Source organism: Lithobates pipiens, unplaced genomic scaffold (genome assembly GCF_037356315.1).
Source record: "Lithobates pipiens isolate NorthernLeopardFrog02 unplaced genomic scaffold, aLitPip1_a1.2 Scaffold_19, whole genome shotgun sequence".
Lineage (NCBI taxonomy): Eukaryota > Metazoa > Chordata > Amphibia > Anura > Ranidae > Lithobates > Lithobates pipiens.
This window is the reverse complement of record NW_027507764.1, coordinates 360,201,397-360,221,246: the sequence shown is the minus strand read 5'-3', so window position 1 is coordinate 360,221,246 and position 19,850 is coordinate 360,201,397. Positions and strand designations below refer to the sequence as shown.

The window sequence follows — 19,850 nt, the reverse complement described above, 5'->3', positions numbered from 1 at the left end:
TGGGGGGGTTCTGAGGACAGTAATGGGGGGGCTGAGGACTTTAATGGGGAAACTGAGTACTGTAAGGGGGGTCTGAGGACAGTAATGTGGGAGGCTGAGGACAGTACTGTTAGAGGGTGTTAATGTAAAGGAGGTATAAGAACACTACTGTGAAGGGGGATCTTGATGTGAAGGGAAGGGAACTGTGATGTGCAGTGGACACTGTGGAACTGATGTAAGGAAAGAATTGTGATATGGGGCTCAGTTTAGGTCTTTGCATGCACATTTGCTTGCACCTGTCACAGGTAGGTCAGCCCATTCATTTTAATGGGCTGCACTACCCATGAGAAATGCAGAGAAACAAGTCCCTGGCCCTTTTTTTAAATTGCGCAGCACCAAGCTGCATGGTGCTGCACCACCATGAGGTTTGACGCACGCATGTGCTAAAGTGTGGTGTGTTTCTCTGTGGGTCGGGAATGTGCAATTTTGCTTGCGTTCCCCAGCTACAGAGATGGCAACACCTAGGAGGAGAGGGTGCTGGGATGTAAAGGATCTGAGTCATATAACAAACATGTGATTTGGACCTCTGCTGGAAGAAGATTTAAGCGGACCTCCGTGAATTTTAATTGTGTACCCCTAGTGTAGACCATAATAGATGGATAAAGGCTCTGGGACTGAAGTCGTTAAGAAACAGAGAAAATATGGCAACCTCTTCTTCTGGAAAAGAGATCTGCCTGACTCTCATGTTATCCAAAGATTTAAATACTTTCTGAGTCAGTGACTTGAACCAACTTGACTTTGCTCTTTGCATGCTTGTTTCTGGCAAGTGATCCAGAAAAGTGGTAAAGTGACACTAAACGATATCCTTATTGTTCAAATACAATCCATATACTTCCACTACTTAATGACCCTGTATATTATTTTTCATTACATTTTTCTTACTGCAAGGAAATTTAAGTTTTAGGCACATTTGGCATTTTGGGATCTCAGGAAGAATCACTGAAAATCTGCCTGCAATCTCAAATCGCACTGCAATCGCAAAACGCATGTTTGGGTGCCATTCATTTTCAACTGCATCTAAACTCGGTATGGTTTTGCCACGATACATCACGACAAACCGCAATGTCTGAAGCTTGTCACCCAAAAGAAGCTCCTGCTCATTTTTGGGTAACAAGCTTTGTGGGTTGCGGTATGCCGCGCGATTTATCACCTGATAATCGCTGCAAAACTTTATAGGCACCATTGAAAATGAATGGCACCTGAACAAGCATTTTGCAATTGCAGTGCGCTTTGAGATTGTGGGCAGAATCACTGTGATTCTGTCCGAGATCTAAAAACACCAACAGTGAGTGGAGCCTTAAAGGAGGCTGAAAGCCATAGAAGGTACTTAAGACTGCATACTTGAATACATATATATATATATATATATATATATATATATATATATATATATATATATATATATATATATATATATATATATAATTTTTTTTTTTTTTAAACCAGTGTTTAGTGTCATTTTAAGTTCAGAGAAAGACAAGAAAGTAGCATTTCCAGAAGTAGGTCTGAGTCCCCATGTTTCTCTCAGCACAGCCTTCATTTAACATCTATCTGCAGATGTTCTACATGAAAGAGGTTTTTGCTTAAAAAAAGTGAAGCTTCTTATATATTTTGCTGCTGAATTTGGCTGTGTTTGTAAACCATTGCGACTTAATTTTAAAGTAACATGCATAAACACCCCAAGTATCATTACCCAGAATGCCTGGCTGTTTTGTGGTGGGGCAGGTGTGGGAGACCTGTCTATTAAGTGAGCGTGGTTCATCAACATGAAGGTTGCAGTACATGAGTCAGAGCACTGATGGTGGTTTACATCAAACGCATTATGGCTGCACTGTACTACAATCGTATTACCTCGTTCTACTATCTGTTCATCCTACACTCAACCATAAGCAGCATTCTGGTCTCTCTTATGAAGTTTGTACTTTTAAAGGGCATGTCTTATTATGCAAAGTGAAGTTCTTCTGCATCTACCACCTAGCTTCATCTGTAAAAATTCTAGTACGGTGTAAAATTTTCTCTGTCCGTTTTCTTTATGCTGAACAACATGTGCTGTGAATAAATGTGTGCTCACACTGGCAATTTTACCCAAGTCCTTACATGGTTCACCCCCTTGGTCTGGTTTGTTTATGTAGTGTGCTGAACTGTGCTTGGACCAGTTAAGCTTATCATGCCTGGGACCACTTGGAAAAGGTGGTCCTTGGTATGGTGCACTTGTGGTCTGGAACAGTTCACTTGCCCTGCCTGGGCACAGAAATTTCCATAGTTCACTAAGCACAGACGCAGGGATTACTGTGGGCTGGATGACATAAGTGGTGTGACTTGGGAACATTTACTTAAAATATTGATATTAATATGAGTGCAGGGGGGGACAATCCAACTTGGACTTAGTTTAGTGTGAGTGCACCCTTAAAGCGGAACTGAACTTTCCTATCATTTACAGCCATGGAAGCTACCATCTTAACCTCAGTTTGATTGGTAGTTGTCAGGGTGCTACACAGGTGATCTGTTATGGCACTAACCTAACCGTGTGATATTTTGACAGAGGGCAAAAGCAAATGTGACAGCATACTTTCAATTTAACTGTTTTGGGAAACCAATACACCGATGGGCTTAGTTCTGCTTTAATGCTTTCTGAACAATCTCTAACATGATGTGTTTTTCATCATACCCAAACTCATGGGAGAAAATCTACTAAAATTGGAATAGACTGAATTTAGAGTAGCTGTGCATAGCAACCAATCAGCATTAATCTTCAGCTTGTTCTGCTCACAACCCACTTCTCACTACGTAACATTAGCTTGAGTATGACCAGCATTTTAAAGTGTAGCTACATTTTAGAAACAAAAATGGAATATTCTTCAGCTAACTGGTCATGGATATGTGATTACTCTTTTTCAGGCTTTTTTTCCCTTTTATTTTCACCTGATGATCCTAGGCTTGGTTCACTCTGCCGCGACTTGGGATCTGACTTGTGAGACCTCCAAGTCGCGTGACATGTGAAATCCAATGTTACTCAATGAGAGCTGTCTTGATTTGCACTACTGAAGTTGCTCCCGCTTTAGAAAAGGTTCCTGTACTACTTCAAAGCGATTTCTATATGACTTGTATTCTATATTTCTATCAAAGTAGTACTCAAGTTACCAGGAAGTCACCTGACAAAGTTGCACCATAAGTCGCGCAACTTTCAGGTCACGGCAGTGTGAACTGAGCCTGATGCCGCGTACACACGACCGGACTTTCCGTCAGAAAAGGTCAGGCGGAATCATTTCATCAGATATTCCGATCGTGTGTGGGCTTCAGCTGACTTTTAAAAAAAAAAAGTCTGACGGACCTAGAAATAGGACATGTTTTAAGTCTTTCCGACTGAATCAATTCCTATTGGGAAAACTGTTTGTCTGTATGCTAATCCGATGGACCAAATACGATGCAAGGGCAGCTATTGGCTACTGGCTATTGAACTTCCTTTTCTAGTCCTGTTGTACGTCATCGTGTTCAAAACGAACGGACTTTGGTGTGATCGTGTGTAGGCAAGTCCGTTTGGTCGGAACTCCGTCGGAAAGACTGGCAGAGTTTATTCTCACAGAAAGTCCGTTCGGGTGTACGCGGCATTAATGTCCTAGGGTGACAGTGCTTACTCACTGTACTGTATTTAGAGATCAGTTGTCACCTTAGGACAGGAAATACTTTTCTTGTCCAGTCAGGAAGCCTATGATTGGTCCATCAGCTAAAGTACTTAGGCTTCATACACACTAGAAGCTAAAAACTGCAAAAAAAAAACTATACATTTTGTAGCTTTTTTTCCCAGGGTTTAGCAGTGTTTAGCACAGTGTGTAAGCTACATTTAGTAGTGTTAGCGTTAAGGAGCATGGCCACCGGCATCCTTAACAACCAGTGACTAGCTGGTAGGAAAGGCGCAGGCTGTCAAGCTGGCTGCCACGTCTTTAAGGTGATTGTAAAGTCTTGTTTTTTTTTTCTCATATAAAAATAAAAAACATGTTATACTTACCTGCCCTCTTCTTGGGTCCCTCTTCTGTGATCCTGGCCCCTCGCCCCTGTTCAGTGCCCCCACAGCAAGCAACTTGCTATAGGGGCACCTTAGCTGAGTCACGGCTCCCTGTGTCCATTCAGAAACGGAGCCTCACTCTGGCCTTGCCCCCTCTCTCTCTCCTGATTAGATTGCTGACTTTGATTGACAGCAGCGGCATCCAATGGTGCCACTGCTGTGTCTCAGCCAATCAGGAGGGAAAATCTCGGATGGGTGAGACACTCATGGACATCGCTGGACAAAGAGGGGCCTCCGGTAAGTGTTAGGTGGGCTGAAGAGGGCTTCTGCACACAAAATGCTTTTTATTTTAATGCATAGAACCTTAGAACAAACAAAGTGGGGCATTCTGCCTTTAATAGCACGTCTTGGCTTGATTTTTTATTTTTTTTGTTTTCCTTCATAATCTTACTGCATAGGTGTGAATAAATGGGGTGCAGTCAGCACAGTTCACAAATGCCTGCAGTGGTTGGAATTCTAAATATGGCCCTCCCTGTCACTTACACATAACAGCACATTACGTTTGTAATTTAGCTTGTGATACCTGTCTATTTTCATTGCTCATGTGAATGAATCTGCTATAATCAAGAAAAATATAAATATGTATGAGCTTGGATGGGAGTGTAAGCAGCCCTGATGGATGATTTACCAAAGAAGCAGAGACTGTTCTGTTCTAATACAAATTCACTTTGCAAAGTGACTGCTCCCTAATGTTAGTAAATATAGAGAAGCAATGTTCCCTACAGTCACCTAATCATGTGCAAAAAACATTCTTTTTTATGATCGCAAAGTAAAAACAACTTTACTCATCCAAAGCTGGTCATACTTCTCCCGTGGGTAACTGGAGTGCCATTACTCCTGTGAGCCAGAATCGGCCAACAGCAGCTTAAAGTCTGCTGTCGGCTGATGTCACAGACCTGCTCCAGACTCTGGAGGGATCCCGAGAATAATGTCAGGATCCACCCAGATGCCTTACAGACAGCTGGTTCAGGTTCTCAGCGCAGCACTGAGAGCCTGAGCCAGCCACTTGTGCCCCCCTCCCCAACCTGGCACTCTTGTGAGAGCTGAAGTGGCAGAACAGAGAACGGTGACTGGCTCAGTGAAGAGTGATCAGCGCTCAAATGATTATTCAGTTCTCAGCCTTAGAGCTTGAGGGGGACAGCTTGCAGTATTGGACCGATGCTGCAGCAGGTAGGTATGTTTCTTTTTTTTACATTCCCACACTTCTCCTATAATTTATTGAGCTCAGATCATTCATTTTTCAAAGTTAACATTCTTGTTTTTTTTATATATATATACTTACTTTTTACTGATGTCTTCTGGCCAGTTTTGTGGCAACCTGGGTCCTCTTTCTTTTGAGTCTTCTCCCGGCAATGGGCAGTCCTAGAGAACACCAACACCGACAACAGCAACACCACTCTGCATCAGTGCACTAAGGTCCCTTTCACACATGCCTCCAGTTTGTTTCATCAGTTCAAAGAAAAAAAATGGATCAGTTTACATCAGTTCTTTACATCCACTTAACCACTTGAGTCAAATTTTTGGTTTACATTAGAGCTGCACGATTCTGGATAAAATGAGAATCACAATACTTTTGCTTAGAATAAAGATCGTGATTCTTGTGACGTAACAACGCCTTTCACATTATACAAAAAAAATTGCCAAACTTTACTGTTTAGTTTTCTTTTAATTCATGGAAGTGTATTTTTTCCCCAAAAAATTGCTTTTGAAAGACCACCGCACAAATACCATACGACATAAAATATTGCAAGAAGGTCCATTTTATTCTCTAGGGTCTCTGCTAATATATATATATATATATATATATATATATATATATATATATATATATATTTATATTTAATGTTTGGGGATTCTAAGTAATTTTCTAGAATAAAATACTGATTTTAACTTGTAAGTAACAAGTGTCAGAAAAAAGGGTTCGCCTTTAAGTGGTTAAACTGACCTCATTTACAGACCAATGTTCACACCTTTGATCTAAAAGAACTGAGAGATGCAATAGTATCTCTTTTCTATCTCTCTGCACTGAGGAATGTCTTTTTTTGACAGTACTTTTTACATAGAATCAGGGAAATGCCAGGTAAGATCGTGAGGGGGGTTGAATCGAGATCTTTTTTTAATGATTAATTAATTAATCGTTTACTTTTCATGTGTTTTTTTTGTTACTTATGATTTTATTGCTATCACATAGGGGACCAATAGTATGTAATAGTGGATATGTGACATATCCTCTTTGGGGAGGGGGGGGGGCAGTGTGTGCAAGAAGAGCAGAAGAGCAGTAGACACAGTGCCAACGCTGACCATCACTTTTAAATGTAATTGCCTGCCTTTTTTTCCTATACTTCATAGCACCGAGAAGGAGCTGTCTTTCGGGCCTGCCACTAAATTAAATAAAATAATTTAAATCATCATCCATTTCCATCCGTTTTTTCCATAGGAATGCATTGATGTCCGTTTTTCATCCGTCAATGGATGGATGAAAAATGAAGGAATGGTCTGTATCTGTGAAAGGGGCCTGAGAGTACAGGCTGCCATGGTGGCGCCCCCCTCAGGGAGTAGCGCCATGGTGCCCTGTCTGCCCTTAGTCACCCAAGTTTAATGAAACTGGGTGTCAATAAACCTGAAAGGATACTTTGTCACAGAAAACTGGTACTGCAGAGACAGCTGTGGACTGAAGGTGAGTATCGCAGCCACAGATTTTTTTTTTAAGTTTACCTTTAAAAAACTTTAGCCTTGTGTTTTAATTAAAAAGCCTCCTATAATTTTTATAAATTAGTTCTACATAATACATCCTCAATGACACACTGACAATTTTGCTTGTGCAGTAATTACCCAGCATGCATCACAGGGTGTTGATTTGCTCTCAAGGATCTCCCAATGTTTAGTGCAATGACGTTGGCAGTGTCATTTCATATATAAGGATGGATCAACTAAATGTTATGGCTGATGTTTTCTTTAATGAGACCTATAACAATAGCTTTACATTGCGCTTTATCCGGTGGAAGAGTTTTCAGTTTTGCATAGCAGATCCACTTTAAAGCAAATGAAAAGCAAATGTGAACTTTGCTGTAGGAAGCAGCTTTCCATACACTAGTCACATTTTTCCTGTGCTGAGCAATGTCGCATCAGTGATTTCTTTATGTAATGACTGGATGCATTCAGCTTTGCATCATCAAATTGAGAGTTTTAAAGAGAAGAGAAACTTTGCAGGTAAAATAATGGAACAATAACCGCAAGGCTTGACAGCCATAAGAGGGGAGTTTGATTATGGCAGTTAGGCTGATTTATACACATAACTGTCTTTGTTATACAAATTGCATTCCATGCATATGTAGACAAGATCGTGTTATATTTTATAATGTCAGACCATAAAGATTACTTGTATTATCTATAGTTTACTAGTCAGTAGCAGTATTAACAAATTCGTTTTTTTTTCGTGACTGAATATGTGAAAGTAAAGTAATAAATAGATATTTTACTACAGTGAAATCTTGGATTACGAGCATAATTCGTTCCAGAAGAATGCTTGTAATCTAAAGCACTCATATATCAAAACGAGTTTCCCCATAGAAGTCAATGGAAACTCAGATAATTTGTTCCACAGTGACTTCTATGGAATGCAGTACCGCATGTGGCCAGAGGTGGGGGGGCGCTGGATATACTTGGAAACACTTGGAAACCGCTCTGAGCCGCTCGGATGCAGTCGGAAACACTCGGGGAGGCTTGGAAAGACTCGGGAACGGAGTCCATCCGAGTCCATCCGAGTGCATCCGAGTGGCTCCGAATGTCACTGGTGCCCCCGCACCTCTGGCCAAATGCGGTACTGCACACCGCAAAGGCTTGAATCCTGCTCATTTTGTGAGACAAACCGAGTCAGGATTTAAAAAAATAATAGCTCATATTGGGAAACGCCCGTTAACCGTGTTACTCGCAATCCCTAGTATTACTGTACAAACATACAGATGTAGCCCTGTTATAGGGGGGGGTCATATGAAGTTGCCCTCTCCCTAAAGGTTATGGAGTAAACCTGCAGGTAACCTATTGAGCCAGAGCCTTCGCTAAAGGAAGAGTGGACGATGAATATATAATTGGTAATGCCTCCACCTAGGGCTCCAGGGCTCCAGTGAATGTAGAGATGATTCCTTTCTAGAACAATAACTAGTAACTCACCCAAAATAACTGTCAGCTAATACACCCAGCATAGATTTCTAAAAGTGATTTCTAAGAATATGCAGACATACCAGCAGGTCATTAGTGTAACTTTATATATGATAAAGTGATGGCATGACATACAATACAACCAGACCAATAACAGGAAGAAAGTACATATGTCTGAGAATAGTGTGTGTGTGTGTATATATATATATATATATATATATATATATATATATATATATATATATATATATATATATATATATATATATATATATATATATATAGGTTTTTTTAACCATGGCCCCACAAAACCCCTCCCCCTACACACACCCTCCAAATAGCATCAAATAGTGGGTGTGTTCAGTCAAATTTCATGAAAACAGTAGGAGGGTCTTAAAGGGTCATTAAATACCAGGATTGCATTACATACAGAGTGCAGAGCTGTAAATGGGATGGTCAATGATTTGCCAGTAATGGTTTACAAGAAAATTTAGTTGGGCTCCTCTGTAGGCAAAGGAGCTGGGGTTAATTAGCTTTTGTTAGCTGTGCAGAGCTCCAATGGCTGGGTCTGTGTTACCTCCCACCTCACCTTTTCATGCCTGTTGCTAAGTGCTTGTTCGTTAGTGCTCCTGGGAGATGCTTGTCATCACAATGGGGGCGGGCACTTCCAATGATGCCGCCCATTGTGATGGCAACGTCAGAAGCGTACGGCACTGTGCATGCACGAGAACAGGCAGTGCATGCTGGTCGCTCAGCTGCACCAGAGCCCGGAAAATAGTGCTTGTGGGCTTCACATGCCCACAATCATGATGGAAATTGCCAAGAATGAGGAATAAAACATATCTTGCTCTATTAAATCGGCAATTGAGCAGCGATTGAAAAGAGAAACATGATTGCTATTAATAAGAATTTTTAAATAAAGATATTCACCCAAATAATTTTTTTTTTTTAACAGTTGGGACTCTGCTTTAAGATAAAAATCCTTCTGTGTGCAGCAGGCCCCCCTAATAGTTACCTCAGTCCCCCTCTAATACAGCGATGTCCACGAGTGCCTCAGCCATTCGGAAATCTCCCTCCTGATTGGCTGAGACACAGCAACCGCGCCATTGGCTCCCGCTGCTGTCAATCAAACTCAGTTAGCTAATCAGGTGAGAGATGGGGTGGAGCCAAACCACAGATCCATGTCTGAATGAAGGAACAGGAGGAAGGGGCCAGGAGCTCCAGCCAGGGACCCGAGAAGAGGAGGATCTAGGCTGCTCTGTGCAAAACCACTGCACAGAGCAGGTAAGTATGACATGGTTGTTATTTTAATAGAAAAAAAACAGACTTTACAATCACTTTAATATGTATGGAGTCTCCATCAATCTCGAGTAGACACTGTCCAGAAGGTGGAGAGATAGGCCATAAATGTTCAGGAGCCTGGCAGTGAGAGAGCAGAGTCTAGGGTCCTGTTGCCTGGAGTGTTCCCTGTGCTTTGCCCCTGGGCAGAAGGAAGGACAGGAGAGAGCAGGTAGAAAAGAAAATGAGCAGCTGAAGTCTTAAGCCCCGTACACACGAGCGGACTTTTCAACATCCAAAGTCTGACGGAATGATTCCGGCAGACTATTCGATCGTGTGTGGGCTGCAACAGACTTTTGATTCGCAAAAGTCTGACAGACTTTAGAAAATGGAACATGCTTCAAATTTTTCCGACGGAACTACGCCGGACCCAGTTCCTACCGAAAAATTCGCTCGTGTGTATGCTATTCCGACGGACTAAAACCGACGGTAGGGCAGCTATTGGCTACTGGCTATGAACTTCCTTATTCGAGTCCAGTCGTACGTCATCACGTTCGAATCCGTCGGAGTTTGGTGTGATTGTGTGTGGCCAAGTCCGCTCATTCGGAAAGTCCGTCAGAACTCTGTCAGAACTCCAGCAGAACTCCGGCAGAACTCCTTCGGAAGTCTGTCGGACATAAGTCCTGTCGTGTGTACGCGGCATTACACCCTTTCCAGCCTCAGATGGGTTTAAATTAACCCTAACAGTCAAGATCTGAGCCTGTATAGGAGGAAGCCAGCAGCCTCTTAGACCTTGGGATTCACCAAAGAGGGACTGAGTGAGTAAGGTGGGATATTTGGCAAGTCCATAACCAGGGGTCCACTTAATGTTAGTTCATAGCCATCAAAACCATCTTACACCTCTAGCTTGGGTTCAGAACAGCCAGGTGTATCAACAGTTCTCTAAGGAATAGCACCTGCATTCATCAGTTGGAATTTTTTGCTATCAGCTTAGTTGTGCCATCAATCCTATGGGAGAACAGCATTGCTGATGTTAATGCCGAACAACCAGAGAGATTAACAAGTCCTGAAGATTTCAGCATAAGGCTTTCTCCCAGGGGCCACACATCATTGTCTTAATATTAAAATTTTGCTAAACATTGTGGACAATCTCTGTCTCATATCTGGACTATTTTTCTGGTGGGTGTCCATGTGGATTGGTGCGATCTGTAGCCCATATTTGGCTCCCCTCTTTGGCACTGAGTCCACCTTCTGTGCATTATTCTGCCCCTGTCCCTGGAACCGTCTGGCTTTTTGTGCTCTTCTGTTACTAGCAGATTGGATTGGCCTGACCTATCTGTGCATAGATCCTTCCAGCGGTGTAGTAGAACCGGTTTCCAGTGGGATGGTACCCTCCGAACCAGTTTCCGGAGACTTATCTCTTTGTAAGACAGTGAGGGCCATTCTCTTTATTTGCTATATGTAGAACCTTGACTGTATCCTGAAGAAACCTAATGGTGAAACATGTAGATACACAAGGGCTCACTGCACATTATGTATCAATATACATGATTTCTAATTTTTCTTTGCTGTTCTATTCATGTTGTGTATTTTCTAGTAAATAGTGTTTATTTTCATACCTTTTCCTTGTTTCCTATGCCTTCAAAGTCCGACCTAGGTTTACTGTTATAGTACACCTTTTTTTTTTTTTTGTGTATTCCCACATGATCACATTGTAAACACAACTGTTATGTATGGGTTTCATGCATAACAATTGCACTTAGTATTGTGATGCTGAGATTTGCCCACAGCTTTCACATGGTGCCCGGGCCAATCACAGCACCCTGTACCATGTGATAGCTGTGGACCAATCACAACATCTCAATAGTAATGACAACTGTTATGAATGGAATCCATTCATTACATTTCTTAAATTAAAGTGTAAAAAAAAATCTGCTTCAGTACAGCCAGCCTGTCGGATTTTTCGCATATGATCACTGCCGATGGCTATAGCCCCTAGCAATGTTAATTGTATTTTGCTGTCAGGAAGTGACAGAAAACTTGAAAATCAGCTTTTTTTTTTTCATCCAGCCAGTGGGCTGAACGAATAAACTGAATTAATTGATTGAGTGATTGACATCCACACATTTGAGGTGAATGGTAACATTGGGGAGACTCCAGTTCTGGTGGAAACCAGGGTTTTCCTTCCCCTGGATGAATTTCCTCTCCCATCCTGTTTTGGCTATGGGATAGGAAGTGAAAGGAAATCTCCCCAATGGGAAAAAGGTGACAAACAAAACTGGCATGGGGTTATAACCTTCTCTTTCTCTATCCAAAATAAAAAAAAGTTTTACCTTTTAGTTGTACTTTGAATTTTGACAGGAGTGTCTTTTGTTATTGGATAGACTGCTGAAGCTACTACTATGAATGATGACGTATGCTTATTTTCTACTCATACATTGGCCATGTGTTTGTTTTACAGTGTGCTGAAAATGGTAGACAAGCCTCATAAATTACACATATACAGTGATGCCAAGAATACTGAGACTGGTAAGTCATACTATGCATATTTCAAATGATCTTTGTTTAAATGTCATTTTGGGTATGTTTTTAATATAATAATATGATTTAACCTATTAAATATGTGTCTAAAAAGACATCATATTTATCTGAATCTGTACGGCCACTTATAGTTTACCCAGGCCCAGTAAATTAATAGAGGCTGTTTATTAGCAAAGGAAATGTTAGCGAATACATTTAAGTTGTGTTCACTTTAAATACCTAATCATCTACTAGCAAATCCTTTTTCCTAATTTTTTCTTTTTCTTGCACATGATTGGATATTCATAGTGAACACAGCTTCAACCATCTTACTAGCTTAGTAAACATCCATTATACTTGGGAACAACTCTAATTTCTTTACTAAATTAACTCAAATGTCTTTAAAGCCATGTGAGCCTTTATGTGCCTAGACCTGACAGTATGTGCCCTCCTTCTTTCTTGTCAGTCTTGTTTGCGTAGCACTATAGCATTATTTTTTCCTTATATTGTGGATATGAATCTATAATAGGGAACAGCTGAGAGTCAAAGAACCATGGTTTTCATGTATTCTCTCTGCAGGCCATAATCTCTTCAAAAAGAACGTTTAACGTTTCAGCTGTCTTGGTTCTTGAAGCAATTATTCCATTTGGGCCTTTTCTGTGTCCTCATGGAAACCACATATTCCCATCTGATTCACTGTTTTCACTGGACCAATTTTTCTGATAAGGATTACAGGAGGAAACAAGAAAGAGTGTATCAAGGAGAGAAAAATAGATTGGCCATCAGCAACTACATAAAAGAAATTTAGTATGTTCAAATTTGGGGCACAATATCCAGTGGCATAGATAATATCCATGTCCTTTACCGACATGAAAATGGTGTATAAACATTTGCACTGGGTTTTTTTTTGGTCGTTACCTATATTCTTTTTCAGTTACTAGTCCAGAGTTCTTTGAAATAGAACCTTAATTATAAATTCAAATTTAGTTTATTAATTTTCAAAACGTTTAACAAGTTGAAGTGGAACTAAACCCTCCTCTCCTTTACAGCCAAGGAAGCTGCCATCTTAGCCTCTTCTTGATCTGCAGTTGCCATGGTGCCGCACATGTGATCAGTTATGACACCAACCATTTGATGGTTTGACAGTTTAATTAAGAGCACTAGCACTGGTGGCAATTATCATTCACAGCATGCCCTGAATGTTTGAAGACACAGTTAAAAGTGATTGGCTTAGTTCCAATGCAACCGCTTGTCGACTGCATCAATTCGATGTTCACAGTGGCAGGGTAGCTCTCCTGCATTGGCTCACGTACCTAATACATGATCCAGGACTTCAGGTAGTGTGTGCATGTGCCGCCAGCACAGCGGCTGTGCTTTGATTAGACACAGCACAAGCCTATCAGCAGGTGCCGGCCAATGGATGTCCACCAACACCTATTGATTTGCGTGGAGAAACACAGAACAGAGCTCTGCATATGTAAACAAGGCAGAGCACTGTTCTGTCAGCTGCAATGCAGGGAAATAAAATCCATCAGATCCCTTAGTAAAAACAGCACACATAGTACACAAAAACACTGATTAGGCACTTATTTAACCCTTTGATCATCCTAGATGTTTGACCACTTCCCAGTCAGTGTCATTAGTACAGTGACAGTGCATATGTTTAGCACTGATCACTGTGTTGGTGTCACTGGCTCCCACAAAGTGTCAAAAATTTGGTTGGTGTCAGACTGTCTATATCACAGTCCAGCGCTATAAGTCACTGATCACACCATTAGTAGCATAAAAATAAATAAATAAATAAATATCCCATAGTTTGTAGATGCTATAACTTTTTCAAAAACATATCCGCTTATTGGGATTTTTTATAGCAGAAAGTAAAAAAAATATTATTATTTTTTTTTTTAATTGTCGATCTTTCTTTGTTTATAGCGCAAACAATAAAAGGTGATCAAATACCATCAAAAGAAAGGTATAATTGTGGGAAAAAATTATATAAATTTAATTTGGGTACATCGTTGCATGGCCGCTCAAATATCAGTTAAAGTAAAGGAGCACCTTATGGCAAAAAATGGCCTGGTCATTAAGGGGATAAAATATTCTGGAGGTCAAGTGGTTAAGGGCCGATTTACATCACAATGTGCGTATTTGTGCTCATTCCCAAGCAGGATGTTTTTGACTCTCTATTCATTTCAGTGGCTGCCAAACGAGCATGAACGAGCAAAAAAAAATACAGCAGTTGTGGCTTTTAAAATCACGCTGCAGCAAAATGCATGGTGCTGCGGTACCATTCATTCTGGTGACTGCAACACACACATATTTGCTGGGTGAGTTTTGGGTGCCATTAACAATTGTACTTCATCTAACAAGAGAGTGTGTTTCTGTATGGCGTGGGCCACGTGGCAAGGTTTCCTGCATCACAATTGGCGTGAACAAGCCCCAAGTGTTGGGTGTAGATTAGGACCAGTTTATGAATTGTTTGTTTTCTAGTTCCAGTAGTCCAGTTTTAAAAGTATGATTTGCAATGATCACTTTGCTGCTAAAATGTAAAAAAAATATCAGACCCCCCTCAGATTTTTAGGCATGCATATCATATTGGTGTTTTGGCATACCTCCCAACTTTTTAGATAGGAACGAGGGACGCCTATTAGCAAAAGTATATGGCATAGGACACACCCCCTACCACACCCACTTAAAGGAGAATTATACAAAAAAAATATTAGTTAAACCCACAAGTGCTTTTCCTTACCACTACTATTCCTTTATACTGGCTTTGGATATTTACAAATGAAATGCGGCAATTTAGAAATTGGATGAAAGGTTTAGCACCGGGAAACACTTTTTGAAAGATAAAAAGTGCATTTTATATACAACTATACAGAACAGACTAAAATGAGGGATAAATGAGGAGGGAAGAGGGACAAAGGGACATTGCTCGAAATCAGGGACAGTCCTGCGAAATCAGGGACAGTTGGGAGCTATGGTTTTGGGCCTCTTGTGGCAAACAAACAAGTTTGCTGTAAGGCCAGCTTTCCCTGCATTACATGGGAGCTTTTCCTTTGCTCCCTACCATTCCTTTTAGACATTGGAAGCAAGGAAAGGATGCCCTGTGTACACTCCGAGTGACCCCAATTAGAGGACCATTTCACTGCTTCCATGTGACCAAGCTGGGACAATCCCCTCTGTACTGTATGTAACCATCAATCATACGCAGAGCTCCCAACTGTCCCTGATTTCGAGGGACTGTCCCTGATTTCGAGAGACTGGCCCTGATTTGGAGCGACTGTCCCTGATTTGGAACACTGTCCCTCTTTCCTCCTCATATGTTCCTCATTTTGGTCTGATCTATATACCGTATTTATCGTCGTATAACACGCACCTTTTTCCCCTTAAAATCAGGGGAAAATCGCGGGTGCGTGTTATACACCGATACTCCGCGATTTCCGCACAATTTTTTGGTCTCTGAGCGGCTTTCAGCCGCCTTTGGCCCTTCTCGCGGCTTTCGGCTGCCTTCGGCCCTTCTCGGCGGCTTTCGGCTGCTCTCGGAACTTCTCGGCGGCTTTTGGTCGCCTTGGCCCTTCTCGGCGGCTTTTGGTCGCCTCGGCCCTTCTCGGCGGCTTTCGGCCGTTCTCGAACCTTCTCAGCGAAGAAGGACCGAGGCGGCCGAAAGCCACCGAGAAAGCCGCCAAGAACTTCCGGGCGCCGCCGAGATACACAGGACATCTCGGCGGCGCCATTTAAAAAAAAATAAGCGGACATCACTAATGCACTAAGGCTACAACGACGGACAAGCTGCATGACAAGGCTGCATGACAACGCTGCAATGAGGACAGGCTGCATGACAAGGCTGCAAATGACGCTGACAAGGCTTCAGATGGACACTGATAAGGCTGCATTGATGGGCATTTAAATGTAAGTTTTTCCCTTAAATTTCCCTCCTAAAAGTTTTTTCCACAAAATTCCCTCCTAAACTTGGGGTGCGTGTTATACGCCGGCGCGTGTTATACGCCGATAAATACGGTAGTTCTATATGAAAATTCACTTTTTATCTATCAAAAAGTATTTTCCAGCACTAAACCTTTCATCTGATTTCTAAATTGCTGCATTTGTAATTTCCAAAAGCCAATATAAAGAAATAGTAGTGGTAAAAAGCACTTGTGGCTTTAACCAATCTTGTTTATTTGCACAATTCTCCTTCAAGAGGCCGTGGCAAGGGGCGTGTCCTATGCCTACATACTTTTGCTGATAGGTGTCCCTCAATCCCAACAAAAAGTTGAGAGGTATGTATATTATTGCAGTTATTTTGCAAGAAATCTTTATTCAGAGTGCTGTGTTACATAGGTTTACATATCACAATGAAAATACTGACGGCAGAATTTCTTCACTTCTGAAAACGCTTTAGATTAAGATTATTGTATTCAACTGGGTATATTGAAACATTTACAACAATTATCTTGTCTGATTATAGAGATTTCAAAATTCAAAATGCTGCTGTTAGGTTTAGCAAATCCTATACTTTAAGCCATAATAGACAATTATCATCTCTCTTTTTGTCATGAGTTAATGTAACAGGAACAAAAGTTTTACACAAAATGTCAGTTTTCAAAGGCAAGTACTGTACATGAATGATCTAGTAAGACTGCAGTGCTAAGGATACTCAATCACATGAAAGAGTATATAAAACTTCTTACCGGTGAAAATAAAGGAAAAAAAAATAATAGAAAAACCAAATGCAGCCACCATATCTTGGTAAACTGCAGAATATTACATGTTTTGTTTTTTGGGTTTAATACTGCTTTAAAGCGGAGGTCCACCCTAAAGTGGACCTTTCGCTCATTGGAATCCTCCCCCCCTCTGGCACCACAATTGGCACCTTTCAGGGGGGAGGGGGGTGCAGTTACCTGTACAGTACAGGTATCTGCACCCACTTCCGGCGTAGATTCTGCAGAAGGTACGCCCCTTTCCGCAGAATCTACGCCCCTTTCCGAAAGTCCCCCGCTGCCTGCTGGGAAACACAGGGATCCCAGAGACACAGGGGATCATCCTCATTGCGCAGCGCGACTCGCGCATGCGCAGTAGGGAACCGGGAAATGAAGTCGAAAGGCTCCACTTCCTGATTCCCATACCAAAGATGGCGGCGGCAGCACCCGAGAGACGATTGAGAGATCGGCTTCCGGTGCCGATATCGCGGACGCGCTGGGCGGGTAAGTGTCACTATTTTAAAAGTCAGCAGCTGCAGTATTTGTAGCTGCTGGCTTTTAAAAAAAAAAAACGGCGGACTCCCGGCAGACTCCCGCTTTAAATAGTCAGTGGACGGTTTCCACTGTGTAGTAATGCAGATGACTGTGACTGATCTCTTTATATAGAAATCACATACAGACTGCTTGTAAAGGCTCATTCTGATGGCAGATTAGTGCTATCCTCTGGGCACAGCTGCTGAATGTGCATCCACATTGGTGCTGCTTGCTGGCAGCCAATAGAAGTGATCGCATACCTCCCAACTTTTTGAGATGGGGGCGAGGGACACCAATTAGCAAATGTATGTAGACATAGGACACACACCCATGCCACGCCCTCTTAAAGGAGAATTATCCCAAAAAAGTATTAGTTAAACCCACATGTGTTCTATTTTTACCACTAATATTCCTTTATATTGGCTTCTTAAGTTTACAAATGCAGCAATTTAGAAATTGGATGAAAGGTTTAGCAGCGGGAAACATTTTTTGAAAGATAAATAGTGCATTTTATATACAATTATATGGATCAGACCAAAGTGAGGAACAAATGAGGAATGAGGGTCAGAGAGACTTTGTTCCAAATCTGGGACAGTCCCTCGAAATCAGGGACAGTTGGGAGCTATAAGTGATGTATATGCAGTGATGGCACGGACATAATCACATGTCGAAATTTGACATGTGAGCAGAAGTGGGTACACGGATCCGAACACACTTTCAGATCTATGCCCCTGCCCACATGTCAAACTTTGACATGCATTTGTGTCCGTACTGGCACTGCGGGTGCATCCACTTCTTGAGGCTGCCCCCACGCAGCTCCAAGGTGGATACACATGCATCTGCTATTGGCTCTGCACGTAGCACTATTCTGCCATCTGAATGAGCCCTAATATGTATGTATTAAAACAGGGCAAACAAATCCATGAACTGTGTTAAAGCCCAAATCAGAGCGCAAAAACTTTCATTAAATATATTCCTTGATAGCCACAAAGGATTTATATCCTTGTGGGGGCCTAATGCCTTTGCAAAGCCAGAAATTATCTAGCAAAAGTAGTGGTGACATCATCATTGTGCTGTACATAGCCTGTGCATAGAGCAGAGCTGTGGGAAGGTACCAGCAGCTCCATCACAAGCTTTATTAAGCGCTGCACAAACTGTTGATGCTATATAAATCCTGTATAATAATAATAATAATCTGCTGAAAACTGCAGGAAGTCATCGTGCACGTGGAAAGACAGCAGCAGTGACTGGTTTTAATGCAGGAATATCCTGCACAGAGGCAAAGTTTCACCGTGGATAATTGCACAGATTTGAAGAAAAATACAATAGGTATACCAGGGTTCAAGTAAGAATACACATGCCTCTTGTATTTAGACAATATTTAGTTACCCTGTTGTCCAGCTTTAAAGTAGTTGTAAGCCCTTAAAGTGATTGTAAGGGTTTTTTTTTTTTTTCTAAATAACAAACATATCATATTTACCTCCACTGTGCAGCTCATTTTGCACAGTGGCCCTGAACCTGCTCTTCTGGGGTCCCCCAGCGTCTCTCGCAGCTCCTCCCCACATCAGATAACCTCCTGGGCGAAGTGTTCTACTGGGGGATTACCTTGTAGGCACGCCCCAGCATTTGGTGACCATAGCCGCCCAATTCTGGACTTGGCCCCTCCCCACAGTGCCCACATCATTGGATTTGATTGACAGTAGTGGGAGCCACTGGCTGACCTGTTATCAATCTATCCAATCAAGAGCCGAGAACCCCGGGCAGAGAGACAGCTCATCCCCATTGGGTGAGGTTCTAGGGCTCAGGTAAGTAAAACGGGGGTGACTGGGGGCCGGTTACTGCCAGCTGTTTTTTCACCTTAATGCATAGGATGCATTAAGGTGAAAAAACACAAAGGTTTACAGCCCCCTTAAGTCAGAACCATGTGCAATGCAGGGTGGATGTAGTACAGCCCCGTGAGTGGGTCAAGTTCGTCAGCAGTACTGTCCCCCGAATGTGATGGGGTGTTTGGGGAAGTCTCCCCGCTGTCAGAATACAATAGCTTAGCAGGAGGATTCCCCCATTCACTTTAATATGTGTATGGGGGAATAGGGTCAGTTTTTTTTTTTGTCCAACCTTTTGGAAAATAAAGACTAATGTATGGGCTGCCTTTACATATTATCCCATAAGGTGTCTACAGAGAATTTAAAACAAATCCTCCTACATAAGTTGTACCTGTTTATCTGTAGCCATGTCTTCTGTACATCCATTTAAAGTATACAGCAGAGAGAGGAGAGATGAGTGTAATCTGAGACCTGAATGGAGAAGAAGAACACATCCTCCTCTACACAATCCCATAGAGAAACTTGCACAACTGAGGCTGTTAATAACAGGCTATGTGCTGGAGGCCCTCACCCCTTCCTTCCATCCCTTTGTCAGCATACCTGGTCAGAAATGACTTATGCAGATAGCTGAGGAACAGAACTGAATTTTTCATGTCAGAGGTATACAGCCACTTAAATGATCCACTAACAGTGTTCTGCAGAGTACCCCAAAGCTTTCCTCCTGCTATTTGACTT

At 41.8% G+C, this 19,850-nt stretch overlaps 1 protein-coding gene across 4 annotated transcripts in view; it reads left to right on the top strand.

Moving 5' to 3' along the window:
* ATXN1 (ataxin 1) overlaps window positions 1–19,850 on the top strand; it is a 432,593-nt gene that overhangs the window by 202,136 nt on the left and 210,607 nt on the right. For all 4 annotated transcript variants that reach the window (XM_077492233.1, XM_077492231.1, XM_077492234.1 and 1 more), the window contains exon 3: window positions 12,000–12,067. The gene's annotated coding sequence lies outside the window, so the exon portion shown is untranslated. The remainder of the gene's footprint in view (window positions 1–11,999; window positions 12,068–19,850) is intronic.